The 16,662-nt window shown below is 50.5% G+C and overlaps 1 protein-coding gene across 1 annotated transcript in view; it reads left to right on the top strand.

The window, feature by feature from the left end:
- Positions 1-2,578: 2,578 nt before the first annotated feature.
- Positions 2,579-16,662, top strand: part of LOC144818189 (versican core protein-like) — a 181,417-nt gene continuing 167,333 nt past the window's right edge. The window contains exon 1 of the mRNA XM_078675329.1: positions 2,579-2,841. The gene's annotated coding sequence lies outside the window, so the exon portion shown is untranslated. The remainder of the gene's footprint in view (positions 2,842-16,662) is intronic.

A 16,662-nucleotide genomic window follows, 5' to 3' on the forward strand; every position in this document is an offset into this window, starting at 1 on the left:
CCTCTCCACCGTGGTTTTCATGGCGGTTCCTCCTCAATGAAAACCATGGCAGAAAGGAAATGGCTCCCTTGTACCTCTGCACCGCCAAGGAGAGCATGCAGGGAGGAACAACGCGTGCCCCCCTGTGTGCATGCACCCCAGTTCCTGCACGGCATGGAATTTACAGTCCATGCGTGCAGGAACTGTTTTCTGGCATTCCCATTGCAGTGCCCATTTTCAGGGCAAGCGTGGGAATGTCAGAAAAGCCTGCCAGACACGAGAAATACTTGTAATCTGGTGGGCGGCCTGACCACGGGTTTGGCGGTTTGGAGAACCTGGTGCCGCACCACCAAACTAGTAATAAGGCCCTAAGAGGGTGTCCACTCCATTGTCACCCTGCAGGCGACGGGGCCAGCCACCTTCACAGTGACGTGGGTTGATATAGGGTAGCCAGGACATGCAGCCTCCTAATAACACAGGTGGCTGTGAACAGCGGATCCTGTGTTTCGATGATGGTGCGTTAGAGTCAGTGTCACGTGGTCCAGTGAGTGGATGACGTTTTACATGCCAGAGCATTCAGCACTGCTTGGTCATCGTCATCATATTGTTGTTATCTAGAAAGCGCCAAAACCAATACACAGCTCCTGCACAAACATGTAGTGCACTCTGCCTAGTCTCAAGAGGATGGTCCATAAGGCTGTTTTCATGACTTGGAGAAGAGCTCGTCTTTTTTCCAAGTCCCTGAAGAGTGGCCATACTCCCTCGTGGCCCGGGATACTGGCCAAGCCGCTGAGAAGTCACTGGCCAGCACTCGTCATTTTCAGTAAGCACATCCCCCGGTGTCCCCACTTCTGACGCAGTCTGCGTCTCTGGTTTTCCTGGGCAGGAAAATGACTGCACGACTAGCCTTGAGACAGCCTTGAAGGCGCACTCTGCATTTCCCATGGTAGGATAGGGCTGCAATATTCACTCTCTCTGGTCAATGTCTCTTATGTCACGTGCTCAAGGTGCAAGCCGCCCCTCGATGAGGGATGCTGATCTAGCCAGGAAAAGAAAGAAGGCACGGGAATCTCAAAGACGGGCTAAAAACTGGATTTCCTGCAAGGAAACACATCAAAACCTCACATAATGTTTAAACAGGAATTGCCAGGATTGTAAGCTGCCAGAAGAGCTCCCCTCCCGCACACTCAGTCAGGGGCATTGGTGTGGCAGCTGGAAGCAATCTATACGTTGTCAGATAAACTAAGGCATGCGAGGCAATCTTGACCCTCCGCTGGGAGACGTGAATTGCAGTTTCCAGTCAGCTCCCGCCTCAGTTAAGCAGCGTCACAAGTGAGCTTTCCGCCGCTCTTCCGTGGAGTTTTCCACCCGTTTGCCGTATCGCAGATGCAGAAATAATACACGCAGAAGCCCTGTTCCAAGACCTTATTAAGGAAAGCCCCTCGCTAATCCCTGGGCGTGGGCCGTCTGCAGAGGGCGAGTGACGGAACGGCCTGGCTCGGTGTGTTTCTTCCATTACCGGCACTGTGAGAAGGAAGGTGGCTAGGGCTGCAGCTCCTCTGCGCGTCACAGCGCACACAGGGGACTCTCCCTTTCCGGATAATTATGTAATTACAGTCGCAAACCACATGAAACTTTGAGCTCCGTGCGGCAGTTCATATCGACCTGGGCACGTGGAATGGGTGGCACGTGTATTTTTTTTGGGGGTGAGGGGGGAGGATTAGAGTGGGTACCTAGTAGGTGAGGCAGTGTGCGTGCATGTGTCACTGTGTGTGTGCGTGTCTCAGTGCGGATATACAGTGTCTAAGTGACAGTCACTATGTCATTGTGTGAGTGTGTGGCTAAATGTGCGTGTCTGATGTACGTTGGTTAGTATATGTATGTGTGTGTGTATGTAGCTCGTGTGCGTGTTTGGGTGAGTATTGCAACCGTGTGTAGTGTAAGTTTACTCTGCTGGTTTACAGTAAACGACGTACCACTGAGACAATGAAAGTGAATTGAAAAAAAATCGTTGTCACAATACATCCCAGTTCCCCATTTTCGCAGACATGGTGATGTGTGTGGTTTTCTGTAACTAGCCGGCACTGAGGAAAAACGAAACTCTAGGGCAGGGCGTGTTGCTATGTTATGAAAACCGTTACGTTCGCGAACAACAATTAAGTGACTGGATTTTAGGTGCCACTGGAGTCATCGAACTTATGCTCTTGGGCGTAAAATCTTCACGTGCGCCCATTACTCGTAGGCACCTTCCATATGGCGTTTACGCACCACCAGTGCGCTGCCCCCTCCATACACACACAAGTGCTAGTTACAGGGCGCTGATGCTCGGAGTGTGAGGTACCCGGGGAAGGTCTCGTTCTGTGGGGTACACCCCCTCAGAGTGCATCTGCTAAAAGCAGCAGCTGAGAGAAGGCGGGAGCCAGGGGGAGGGCGCTAATCTCAGTGACTCACTTGGTGCTGGACCCCGGGCTCCTTCTTTTTTCATTAACTTGGAGAAAAGGGGGTGTGCGAGGCTGAGCCCTCCTCTCCTCCGTGCCAGCGCCCCTCCCCCGCCAGCACCGACGGCAGATTGATATATCCACGAGGGCTGTCAGAGCTCGCATTTGAACTTGCAGCCAAAAGTGGCTGGGTGGCTCTCTCCTCACTGCCCGGCTCGGACCAGACGCACAGCACCCACACTCACCCGGGAAGGAGGGCACCGGCCAGGCGCCCCTCTCCGACTGGAACCCTCTGAAGCCGAGGCACCCCAAGCACTGGACTCGCAGCCACCGCAAGCACCGGGCACGGGATTACAAGACTGGCCACCCCGCGACAGAGCCCCGCGATTGATGCACCCCGTGGACTGACCGCCGCCTCCTTCAGGTAACGCGCGGCTCGCTCCGCACACGTCCCTCTGGCATATGCGGTGAGACCGCACTCGCCGCATGCATGCAAGCGTGCCCCGAGGCAGGATCTCGTTTTCAGGCTCAGCGTGGCAGTAATTCGTTCTATTTTGTTACTTTCCTCCATCTGCGTTGGCGAAGACTTCTAAGACAGGGGGCATCGCCCGCTCTCCGGACATTCACATGTGGCACACAGTTTTTGTCTTCTTGTTTCGTCTGCGCAGCGGCAGCTAAACGAGGGCTGCATTTGGGGAGTAAAGTTGTAGGGTTAGTTTCTAGAGGGCTGATAACCGGGGCGGGGGCCACACTGAAGTACGCGATAGTGTGTGAAGTGTTGGAGTGCTGGGGACGCACCGTGTTTCACGTCTCGCCGAGCAGCTCTGGTGCCTGGTGTACGGGCGGCAGGGTACAGTGGGGAGCGGGGAGTGCGCCTGCTGGGTGAGTGGCACGGCGATGCGTCTTGCTCCGGCTGGTTTTGTTCCAGGAGTGCAGTGTGCCTGGAAAGCTCTTCGCCTTCTTTCTAAAGCCTCTGCATTCAGTGCAAAGCGCTATTGTCTCGGGCTGGGAACCTCACAGGCAGCTTCTCAAGTGGGCAGATAAAACTGAAGGCACCCAGCGGAAAGGAGGGAGGGGGGCTATTGGCATCGGAGGGGGCACGGGATGATTCGTTCACTGGAGCAGAACCTGCTTTTCCCAACCCTGGAGACACCGACCTATCTTTGGGGCTTGGAAGAGAATGTATTTTTAAACGAGAAAGGTCCTGCTTGCGGGGTTGTGATTTGTGGTTCCTGCTTTGCCACTGCAGCGACTGGACAGTTTAGGAAACAAAGACAACAAGCAACAGAGATGGGAAAGTGCCAGTTGCAGCTGCAGGCTGAGCTGAAAGAACGGGTGGGTCCACTCCGCGGGACACCACCCACGTATCTTAAGCCACAATGTCTACATGGAAAGGTTCAAGATGTCACAGCCCTCACGATAGCGCCGCTGTCCATGTGTATTGCGACCCCCTTGGTGTCCGTGGGGTGGCTTCCTTGAAGTGCCCCGTTACTGCCCCCACCCAGTCACGCCGGGCAGAGTGTGAGGCTGTGAACTGCCCTGTTAGCACTTAAGGAGGGGTTCTCGTGGGACCTGCGCTGGGATTTGTGGTCGCCAGTTAAATATTGACTTAGCGCTGGCAGCGTTTCTGCCAGGCAGCCCACGACGTTAGCCATTAATCTGCCCCACAACCCCCGCATGAACCCAGCGCGGGCCGGGGGTCCCTTTGAAGAGCATGGACGTGTGAGGGGCCACAGTGTTTACTCTCCATCCTCCAGAAGGTGCTGCGAGAGGAGGTCTGTGGGGGTGGAGCGGCGCAGAGGGCTGCACTGAGGAGGGCGCTGCGGTTGCTGCAGACTGGAGGCACGCGCTGTCCGACCGCACAAGGATAACACTTACAGGCAGTGGTGGGTGAGAGGCGGGGGGCGGACGCTGAGATGGGAGCCAGGGAAGCAGATTCTGCAATCAGGCGGTGCTAGGGCAGAGCTAGGGCCGGGGACGAGGAGGGAGGACTCCGGACACAGGAGCTGGGACCGGAGAGTCCGGGTGGGGGGTGGGGGAGCAAAAGTTGGGATGGAATTGGGCAACCGCGGTCAGGAGCGGAGACTGCGTGAGGTTGGGCCTCACCAAAACGGGCAGAGCTAGAGGGTACACACGGAGAAGGGCAGGACCTTGACGAAAAGGAGACAAGCGGCCAGGCGGTGGGATGGAGGAGCTGGGAGGGCCAGAGACCAGGAGCTAAGAGGGCAGACGCTGGGAGGGCAGATGCCGCGGGACACCGCTTGGGGTAGGGGTTTGTAGGCTAGAACCTGGGTGGACACCCCTGAGCGAGTAGGACCTGATGGGCAGAAGCTAGAGGTGACGTCCAGAGGGGCTGGGGAGGTTGAGGCAGATGTTGGGGAGGCAGGAGTGTGGATGGTAGCAGCTGGGAGGGCAGATGCTCGGGGTGGCATCTGGGTGGACACGGCCTAGGATGACAGCACTGAGAGCGTAGGACCTGGGAAGTGAGGGTCGGGGTCAGATCCCCGGGGAGCACAGCTTGAGAGGCAAGGCTTGTGACTGGAAGCAGGGAGAGGGTCGGGAGGAAAGCCTGGTCAGAGAGGGGCTGAAAAACTAAAGCTCGTTGTCCTCGAGTGCAGGGGGGGGGGGGGGGGACGCTGGAGCGTCTGCGAAAACAATGCACTCTGCAGCCCGTTAAAAGAGCACCCTTTCCATTTAACATAAATTAGGCTGCTGTTGGCGGATAGTGTGACACATCGTTACATACCTGTTTTATTGTCATGACTGAAAATGCAAGTATTGCCAGTGCGCCAACTATAGAGAAAAGGGCTGTCATTTCAGTAATGGTAAAGCCCAACGCGCTGCAATGGATTATGCTTTCCAGGCACCCGTCTCAGCTGGAGCTGCGATGTCTAGGAATGAAGGACGCGCTGCGGTCTGCGAGGTGCGCGGGCGCCCCCTGCTGGAGGCGGCCGGAGGTGGCTGGGACCCCCAGCGGGTGTGAAGCGCATGGAAGCTTGCGCAGGCCGGCCTGAGGTAAACGAACAGCCATCATCCCCTGGCACGGCTCCGAGAAGGGCCCCCCGCCCCTGCCTTCGAGGTGGGAAGGAATGACACACACCAGTATCCCACATCAAAATGCTGCCTGCGCACAATGCCCGGGGCAGCAGTTAGCAGACATTAAAGGCTCAGCCTCAAAGTCTTCTGCTGAAGGCGGGTTTTGTTCTCCAGCGGAGCGGTGAGGAGAGACGCTCTGGGTGCCACTGGGAGAGAAGGGGGCCGGAGGGGGCCACACATGGGGAAGAGACAGCGATTGCAAACCGTGCCATCCCCCCTTTAGCGCCCGCTAATATGTGAGGAGGGGGTACATCCATTCTGAATGGCAGACAGTTGAGTCCTCAGGTCGCTGTTCTCTTACCCTGGGCCCCCCTATGACCTTTTGCCCCCCCCCACCAGCGTGTGCTAAACTTTTTCACATTAGGCAAGGACTGTGCTGCAAGCGCCTGACGAGGCGCAGCACCGTCTTCAGGTGCTTTTTTTGGGTGGGGGGTGGGGGGGCTGCACCGTCAGGAGAGGTGGGCGGGGAGGAGTGGACACAGGACTTGCGAGGTATCCGATGTAACCGGGGAAGTGCTGTTTCGAGGAACAATAGCATCTGGGGTAATCTAGCTTTGATGAGCGGTGAAGCTAAATTGTTGAGACTCGTGCCAGCTGTGTCCACGTCCTCTCTGTGTACATGGCTGTGGACAGCCGTTAGGTGAAGTTGGCGCTAAATAAAACAGCACATAAGTACTGCAGAAAAGCTGAGTAGGAAGTCGTGTTCTGGGGCGCAAGGGAGAAGGGTCCGCAATAATATAAGGGAATATAATGGAGCGAGCGGTACTGCGAAGCGTAGTGGGCGGGGCTAGATCTGTACTAGTGGGCAGAGAGATGGGGCCGGGTTGTGTTTGGAAACAACAAAAGGAAGCTGTTTTGTGATACAGTCTTATTTGCCAAAACACACACATTCGCCACAGCTTGGGTCGAGTAAAGCAGCGACCTAGCTGTAAAGTTCGCTGAGCCTCGTGGCTGACCCCCACAGGGCACGTGCCCTCCTTGGACCGGTCCAAGTGTTATTCTACTTCTATCTCGAGGGGGGAGGAGGTATGATTTTCACTTCTCATTCTTCCTCCCCTTCCACTGTATTGACAGTTATGGTCGTCCATGTCCGAAATCAAATAACAGGGGATACATCTTCCCAAAATGTAAGGATAATGTAAAGTAAGAGGATGCTTGAAGTACTCCAGGAGGCGGGGGCGACACTCTGGCCTGCTGACCGCTGCCACCCCCCCCCCCCTAACCCCCCCCCCCCCCCTTCATGGAGAGCGACGGCGACCCTCTGTCTGTCAGGGCGGCCCATGCCAAGGGAGAGGTCCGAAGCAGAGTCCAACATAGAGCTCGGTTTCAGGAGCGGGGGGGGGCAGGGGCTGCGGGGTCTTGCCTAACAATAGACAGCTCTACCAGCGGCTGCCCCACAACTGCGGACTGTGGGGTCCGCAGCTTAGGGGAGGGCGTGGGGCACACACACACCTGTGACTAGCGCCGCAGAGGGGACAGAGCGCCGCAGAAGGGACAGAGCGCTCAAGAAGGGATGTGCTTATGGTATGCATGAGGAACCAGCCGGGCCTACACAGGGGCCACAGGTGAGAGGAGGGGCGGAGTACCTCTGTACGAGGAACACGGAGGGCCCGATGGCTGTAGGAGGGAGAGTAAGGGACTCAGGAGACCGGGAGGGGCGACATGTGCTGCAGTGGGGGCCAAGAGTTATCGAAGGGAGTAGCGCAGCAGGGGGGGCTGTTAGGGGGCGACGGGGCAGACCTCAGGAGGCCCCCGTTCAGCTCGAGGCCAAGGGATATCTATGAGGTATGGGAGGCTCATGGGTCCCTGTTATGCTGCGTTTCCCCTATGGACCTAGAAGGGCTGCAGGACGGGCCGGGACTGCAGAGGGATGGAGGGATAAATGAAGGAGGGGCGGTCAGAAGGACCCACACACTTCAGGAGGGCGTCCATAGGGACTGGAGATGAAGGGGCGGGTGGCTGCAGGAGGAAACAGGGGCTGCAGAGGCATGGCTTGCAGATGGGGGCCGAGGGTTGCAGGACGGACAAGGGGCTCGCGAGAGAGAAGGGCGCGCGCAGCCCGGGCTCCAAGTATTGAGGAGGAGAGAAAGCGATGGAGCCAGTGATGAGGGGGTTTAAAGGCTACAGGAGAGACAGACATTTGAGTGGAGGGACCAGAGAGCCCGAGGTCCGGAGGAAGGAGCGAGGAGGAGTTTCTAGAAGGAACTGGCCGTCTACAGACCCTGAGCGCGACTGAGGGACAGCGATGGAACGATGGGATCCGGGGCGGGGCGAGGGGGGGGGGAGTGGGGGTGGTAGGATGTGAGCATGCATTGGAGCATATGCTTCTGGGGGTCGAGGCTGCTTGACGGCGAGGTATGAACCCGAGCACTGTAGGTGGGGCCGAGAGCTCCAGGAGGGGGTAGGTTGGGCTTTGGCGATCTGAGGGAGGGTACAGACGACTGGAGTGAGAGGCAGGGACTGAGGGCGGGTGAATGGGCAGATGGGTCCGTGAGGGAGCTCGAGTTACGTGAGGGATGGACTTATTTGTGGCTGCTGGAGGAAGGGGGTGGGGGTGCCCTCGGACAAACAGAGTGACAGGCTGCAGAAAGTGCCAAGTGCTTCGTGGGGGAGCACGGGCTGTAATGCACAGCAGGGCCAGCAGGAGGCGACAGGAGGGACTTGTGAGGGAGGGAGGTGTGACTTAGCGTGGCCGCGTGCTTCAGAAGCGCTCGAGGCCTGCATCTGAGGGAGGGGCGAGGGCAGCAAGATGGGCTGAAGGAATCTAAGCTGCATGCTACAAGTCACCGTCTCCACCGAGAGGAGTGAAGCAGAGCACGGGTTGGGGGTCGTGTCGGCATAGGGGTCGAGAAGGGGCCATTGGCTGCAGAAGTGAAAGACTGCTCCATGGCTAAGAGGGACCGAGAGCTGCAGGAACGACAGCGAATGTGTCAGGGCACACGACTGAAGGAGGGAGAACAAAGAGCTGCAGGGGAGGGTGCGGGCTACTTGCAGGGACGTCTAAGAGCTCGAGGATGCTGCAGATAATGCAGGCTGGGGGAGGGGAACAATGCGGAGGGTCATTGTATGGCGGAGAGGCCACAGAAGGAGCCGGAGGGCACTGCAGGAGAGGCGCAGGGAAGAACACTGCACCAGACACCCGCTGCTTCTGGGGCCGCCAGAGGGCGAGCTAGAGCACTGCAGGAGGGACTCAGGTGGGACGGGGAGGCCTGCGGGATGAGCACTGCAGGGGCCACGCGAGGACGAGGTATCCTTGGGAGACACAGGGAGAGAGTGCGGTGTGCAGCGGAGGGATGCTGGAGCGGATCAATTTGCCGAGGCCAGATCCTCTGCCGCCACGTGGCCCGGCTCGCTCTCACGGCCACACCACAAACCTGACACGGCTCTGTCATATTTCATCACTTCTCAGGCACGTGCCTCAAGAAAGGCCACGCGAGTGTCTGACATGGCAAAAAGCACAGAGCGCGCTCCTCTCCCAGGGGCATGTCGAAAACCCCACAGTGCAAAGAGAGCCCGGATATTGGCATGTCTTCAGCATCTGGCACTTGTGTTGAATATCTGATCTACACTGGAATCAATGGAGTTTGCAAACCACCCTGTCTATTTAGTGCTAAGATGCCTGTGGGTCTTTAGCGCTATAGATAATTATGAAGATGACAGTAGCTGAGCGTGGCAATCACACCCATGGAGGAGGTACCCCCACACCTAGGCAGCACCCTACTACAGAAGGAGCTCTGCAGAGCTCCTCCCCCCAAACCAATAGTTTGAACCAACTGGCTGCACGGATTTTTGTATTGCTTCAAAGGACAACCGGCATCAAAGATAGCAAGGGTTGGGGGTCAGTGATTGATGTTTCATTGAAAAGGGAACATTTGGAAAAGATTAACTGACCAGAGTTTACTGTTCAACACATGCAAGGAGGAAACCAACCGGATGTGCATGTCTTTAGGACTGAGGAGTATTTAGAACAAGCATTGGTAATTGCAAAAGCTCTTACATATGAATGAAAGGGCATTTTGTGTCATTGATTGCGTTTGGTACTCAATAAATAATCATTCACGCACTCTGTCACTCATGTTTGCAGTTCATCCATCCATTGACTCATTCTTTCATTGACCCTCTGGCACAAGCACAAAAAAAACACGCAAACACAACAACCTATGCAGGATCAATAAAAAGAATATATGTAGAAAAAAGAAAATATGCGACAGTCTAAGCATGGCGGGCATGTATTGTATTATAATTGCATTTGTATTGCGCCTACTACCCCATACGAGGCGTCAAAGTGCTTTTTCGGCGAGTAGCACACTACTCATAGACCCATAGAGGATTAGTACTTGCAACATGAAACTGAACATGGTAGCGGTTATCCATCTTGCAGAAGTATTTTAGATAGTCTATCTTTATTTTAAAGTTCCAGCATAGTTGCCACAGTTAGAACTGCCAACGTGTTGGCCATCTTGGAATGGTAAAGTAGAATTCCATAATAGCCTCCTGATTTAGAGGAAGTGGTGATATGGGATGCAGCAAACTGCAAATTAAATTAGCAGTAAGCAATAAAGCTGTTATCACTGCCTTGAGAGCTGTTTTATCCTTTTAAGAAACATTACAATAATAAGAGAAGAAGCAAAGAAATGAATGGGGAACTATAAATGGAGAACATTGAAAACTAAAGGACTGGCCAAACAATACTGACACCGAAACACACATTTTCAGGTGGATGTATGTATGTGATCAGAAAATGCTCTCATTCACAGGGTAGGAGAGCCAATGACCGATGTGGACTGTACCATTAGCTGGTACAGGATGCTATCTTGGATGGAAGCAAATGTAAATGTACTCAGATAGACTAATAGCTGAAAAGAGCACACTAGAGATGACCCAAATACCCTCTATTTATCTAGATAGAAATATATTTATACATTTGGATGAACACATGATTTACATTTTTGTTTATTATATGATCCTGGTAGACAACTAAGAAGAAAGTTTAGCAATGATTATTACAGTGCAAATATTTTCACCTTAGGATTTGTCAGAGGCAGTAAAGAACACCACAATCCTTCCTTGCAAAGGTAATCTATAATATTTCATGTAAAAAAATGGCTATTTGTAGACTTTAAAATGCGCTTTTTCACAATTAATATCAATATGTCAGGCCTCCTGCCCTAATCTAACTTTCCATAATAGACAGATCAGACCAAAAGAATCATAAATATTATTCCTAGTGAACCAATCAGGCCTCTTGCTGTTGTCAGTGACTTGTCACCATAACCAACTGAGGTATCCCGTACTGAGTTTAAGCTTTCCCACAAGGCAACCTTCAGGCATATGTCCATGAAATTACATAATATAGAAAATGACAGTTGTCAAGTGAAAATACTATCTCTCCTAAAACAGCTGAACAAGGATTGTTGTGGTGGATATCTTCTATCGCCAAAGTTTGTTCGTGTTAAGAAAAATAGAGCTGGTCTTCGTAGTGTGTGCCACACCTCTTACAGGGTGAGAAAAAACTGCAGGGCTTTCTTTATATAACCCTCACCCACCAGGGCTGCCCCTTGGTGGCATGCTTAATCATAGGGTTCCTCCAGTTCTGCTATGGAACGGGGCATGATGTTACCTGCGAAATACGTGGGAGCACCTGAGTGGTATGCTCTAGATGGTCGTAGAATAGGAGTTGGAGGGGTTTTCTAAATGAAATTAAAAATGCCTGCCTAGTAGGAGAGCTATGCTTAATTGCATCCTCCAGACGGTATGGTTAAATTAAAAAAGGGGGAGGAAGTGTAGAAAGTGTGGGTTTAATGACCCCTCTTTCCACAGGTCTACATGTTTCAAGCCACCCTTTCCTGTGGCCATCCTCAAGACCAAGGAACTCACTCCCTGATTCCACTCCAGATCAGATAGTATAATTACCGCAGAGTGACTTCACACACTCTGCATGCCCAAAAAATACTTTTCACCTACTTGATGTTATTGTCTATCATACCTGCAATATACAAGGAAAGAATAAGCCTGCCATGGTGTATGGCAGATACAAGGGTAACGGAGCACTTCATACCAACCTGTTCGGTAAAGTGTGCTGTTCACAATAGCTTTAAAAACACCTCAAAGTGAGTAAAATCCAGTGTAGGTAAAAGGGATGCTTAATGAAGTGTTTAAGTGAGCACATCTGTTAGGTATACATCCCTGTGATTAAACACAGAATTGCAAACAGCACACTTGACAATGCAAAAATCATATATGGTAGACACTACATGCATTTAGAAAGCAAAAGTTTTGCTCCATAGTTCCTCTTGTGGCACAGTGAGTCTGTAGTCACATTCCATGTCTATATAAACAGGGGTAGTTGACATGATTAAGTCAGACAATCGTCCTGCAATGTGGTTAAGAGTCAGCTATGCTGTACTTACTGCATCAAGTCGCCCCTTCAGCCTATTCATCTCAGAGTACCACGCCAGAGCCTGAATATTAGCCGACTTGCGTTATTCATTCTAATTTTAAGTAATTGGGCTGAAGTGCAAGCACATGTATTGCAAGTCCTAACTCCGTGCTGAAGGTTGAGGATCACTAACACCAAATCCCTTGCTGTCTATGGCAATCTGTGAAATTTCAAGTATCAAAATATCTGCCTACATACTTTAGCACATTGTAATAGCAACTCATCCTTAAAAGTCTTTTGTTTTTAGCACGTTTTTCACAATAAGATGGTAAGTTCTACTGACTTTGTCATAACATTTCATATTAAAAAAGATCAAACCTATTAAATCTGGCATTACTTCCCTAGGAACTGATTAAGCCTGGTCTACATTACAGCTTGCAGAACAGTATGCAACCCTTCTCAACAGGCCCAAAGAAGAGTCATCACAGTGAAAACTCCCAGGGTTTGTCAGAGTGGGTGACCACTACCAAAACCCTTACTTATCACAGTAATCTGTGAGATTTTGTGTACCAAAATACCTGTCAATAGCCTGTAACAGAACCAGCTGTTAAAGGCTTATTGATTTTAACAAATGTGCTTCACAATTAATAAGGTAGACCAACTGCCTTTGTCATACGTTTCATAATAAGTAGGGTTGGGAGGTAAACTCTGCTCCTCCAGAGGAGTTCGCAGAGTTTTACCCACTCCGTGCTCCGTTTGGAGTGCGGAGTTCAGCAAAAACTCCACCAACTGCTGCATGGTGGAGTTTTTCTCGCTCTCGGCTCCCCTGCATTAAGCATTAAGAAAAAACTTGCACTAGACTGCCTCCCGGTGAGATTTCTCAACCCTGGTCGTCACGGCAGGTCACTACAGCTCGCTTTAAGAGAGTTGCAGCTCGAGTTGCAAAAGCTGCAGCTTGAGTAGAAAATCTACTCTAGTGACAGAAAGACGCAGCGCCTTCTGGCACACAGCGTGGTGCCATTCGCGCGGTCGCTCATGGAAATCCACTGAAGCTTGTGGAGTTGTTAGGTAACTCCATGGAATTCAGCAGAGTAAAACTCCAGGATTTCCTCCCATCCCTTATAAATAGGAGGACAGTCCTATGCCTTATGTCATAATGTTTCCCAGTGCTCCAATCAGACACATAACTTGTCACCATAACCAACTCATGCCTACAGTTTTGAGCATAAACTGTAATCTTCAGTCATAGTAATAAAATTAGAAAGGTGTACAAAACTACAATTCGCTAAGCAAAGTACTATCTCTCCTGAGAGGACTAACCAGGGATTCTCACTTCTATATCCATGGTTTGTCACAAGAGGTGACCAACACCAGAGCAGTTGCCTACTAGAGTAATTTGTGAGTTCCATGCAACAAAATATCTATCTATCTGTAGGCTTTAATATAGAGTAATAGCAATTAACACTTAAAGATCAGTTGACCGGGGGTGAGTGCTTGCAATGTTTAACACTCCGTCCATCATCCCCTTTGGTTTTGCTATATTGTAAATATGGTGCATCCATGGTGGCACAAGGGTTTCTCAGGGTGGCGCAGGGAAAGTGACGCATCTCTACAGATGGGTCAAAGTGACGCATTTCTACAGATGCGTCACTTTCTTGTAAATCTGCCCCAGGGTAACTAGAGGCACTGACTGCTCAAATCACTTTACTAAGACTTACTGGCCAGCATTGTATAGTGGGAGAGGGCCTTCTCCTCTGCAGTAGAAAGTGAAGACATACTGCTGGCTGGTCTGGAATGTGAAGATAGAACCCCCTCTGCCAACTTGGCACAATCTACCATCTGCCCTAGGGCTCATTTTCAGACAGCTCTCGCCCTGCCTTGGCATGGCTTTGGCTCCCAGTCCCGTGCACACAAGATATCCTCCAACACTTGGAGCCTGGGGCTCGCAGCCCATTATTCCGCCACCCACTTAGAGGAAATGGCTTTGAAAGCGGACAAATGCTGCTTGTCCGGGGCTCTCCAGCGGCGGCCCTCGGGAGCGGAAGGGACGTGCCAAAAGTAGTGTAGGAGAAGGTGCAGCCCGCAGCCCCCTCCCCTCTCGCTGTCTGCGAGATTGAAGGCAGGCCCGGCGCTGCTTTATCAAACAAAATACAGCGGACATCAATCAGCAAGCTCAAGAAGTGCTCGTAGGTATTAAAAAAAAAGTAAAGAAAAGAAAAACGTAAAAACTGTAAAGGCATGTTATTTTGACTAGGTTACATGTCACAATATATCAAGATTGCACCACTATCTAGACGTTTACGTATATGCAAATTTAGGTCTGAATTTTGGAGACATTGTTATGAAGTCCCACCGAGCGACATTAACATACATCTGGGATCATTTTAGTGGAGGAGGAATATTAATTACACTTACACTGCCTGTAAGGGTATCTTTACTTCCTCAAATTCAAAAGACATACTTGAAGGGAATTGTGACTGGCACTTTCATTCAAAAGCGTGATTGTTGCCAATTACTGCGAATCACTTTAGACAAACATTACTTATTGATTATTCAGCGAAATGTAAACGCGAGGCCACCAGGTGATTATGACCGTTCTCAGGTGCACCAAACCAAACCAAACCATTAAAGGGGCCAAAGGTCGTCTCAGTGACTTTCACGAGCCTGCCACATCCCCCGTCCGTCCCACGCGTGAATTCACGATGACATGTCTGCAGTTCTCATGGCGACCAAGAGAGGCCGTAGCATTCGTCAGTTTACTATCCTAAAACAACACGAGGATCAGGTCTATTTTGACATGAATGTTTAAATTGCTTGAGATTAACATTTAACCCCCAGCTTCTGTGCCAAAACTATTGATTAACTGGAATATGGAATCCGTGACAATTTTACAGCAAGAGAGACGTTTGGAAAAGTGGATGCCACCAATGACAAACCAGTCTCATTCTGTGGCCCCACTTGGTCGCACTAGTCTTGGACATTGGTGTTAAATGAGCGGATTGAACTATTGAAGATCACAACCGTATGGTCTAAAGATGGACCTAGAAATATATTGCATCCACAATGTCGATTACTACTGTTTTTAACTAGACACACACTTACTATGATGACTTAATGGTAGTCCATAATGTGGGTGTGATATTGCTTCTGGTCGTTATTTTGAAACAATGTAGAGATGATCACCACCAAACTGAATTTACCGGTATTTAAACATATTAAAATGAATGGCGTCACCTTAGCCATATTCACCCATTTTAAAAAGTCTAATGTGTTACATATTCAATGAGGTAAGCATCTTATGACTATCAGGCTCTTTATATGTCAATTCTTGGGGGTTTTGGATAACCAAACTACAGCATATTTCAATGAAGGAATAACTAAAGATTCTCTATAGCCCTGCATGGAGAATAGGGTCTCCCAAAATACGGCTTTCAGACTGGGCATAAAGAGAGTTCAGAAATGCTAAGCTTAGGCTTTTACTTGAAGAGGATGGCAGCCCTAAGTGTGGATGTGCAGGAAGTGTAGCGTGGTCCATTGTCACATTGCCTTGTTGTGACATGCGCACTACAGTTTAAGAAGCAGAATCACACAAGGAAAAGGTGAAAGAGAATAGATGAGTTCTCAGAATAATTTTAGATAGGGGACACAGTCGCACACCAAGACCACAGGTCGAGGTTATGATGTCCATTTGAATGTGAACTCTTTAGCAGAGTCAATCTGTGCCTGAGCTCCACGGTTAGTAGCACCTGTAATCAGTTTATACAATTGTATTCACCTTTAATGTGGACTCACAAAGTATCCCTAACCCCACTTGATCCATCCATGTTACCTGTAGAAAGCGCAAAAGAGAGGGCGCCATTGAAGCTCAGAAGTGTCTGCAAAGTTACCTGAAGGTTATTGGTCTTTTGAATGCTGTATTTGAGGTTAGATGTGGCTCCAGCATCAGAGAGTAATGTCTACGAATGGGTGGTTGATATTGAGCAGAGGAAGACGACCTTGTACTTTGATGAAACACAAAGCAACAACAAAAGCATCACAATTTCCTTATGCAAGGAATTAATCGCTATTTTTTCTTTAGCAGTTTTGTAAAGTGTTGTGCATCACCTTTCAGTCACTTCAAAACACTAGGTAAGCCAGACGACTGCATAATGCGAAGAGGGGAGACTATACTCTACGTGGTGAATGAAGGCCCCAATCCCATATTCTTTAATAGCTACATTAGTTTGGGGAAATTTAGTTGTAGCTAAGTCACAAAAATCCGGCCTTAGAGTGGATCTCTGGTGTAGACTAAAACAGTTCTTTGCCCAGTCCTGCAAGTCTAACACTGGCCAAAAATAAACACTCTAAAATGTTCATGTGTTTAATGATGGCAGCTAGAGATTAAGGCCTCTCCTGAAGGAGAGGTGCACTGAATTTTCCCTCAAGCTTAGATTCAATTGATTCCACAACCAGGTACCTTTAACTATACAGCCCCTTCCTCATGCTAGAGCTGTTGGACGTTAGGATGGGTGATGAGGTGTTTCCATTGCTGATTGAAGGCTGCTGTTTGACGTGCAGTAGGGAGATAGTGTTTGCATGTGTCTAGTAGGGTTTGTATACTCTACAGAGGGATTTAAACATGATCATTGTGTCCTCTGGCAGAAAATGGGGTTCTCTTTCAGAGCTGGGTTAATGTGGTCACACATCCGCAGCTTCAAGCACACTTGAGCCGCCTGACTTTAAAGCCTTTGCATGAGTTCTTTGGTACCCTGAAGGAAATATTGCAGTTGT

Source organism: Lissotriton helveticus, chromosome 2_1 (assembly GCF_964261635.1).
Source record: "Lissotriton helveticus chromosome 2_1, aLisHel1.1, whole genome shotgun sequence".
Classification (NCBI taxonomy): Eukaryota; Metazoa; Chordata; class Amphibia; order Caudata; family Salamandridae; genus Lissotriton; species Lissotriton helveticus.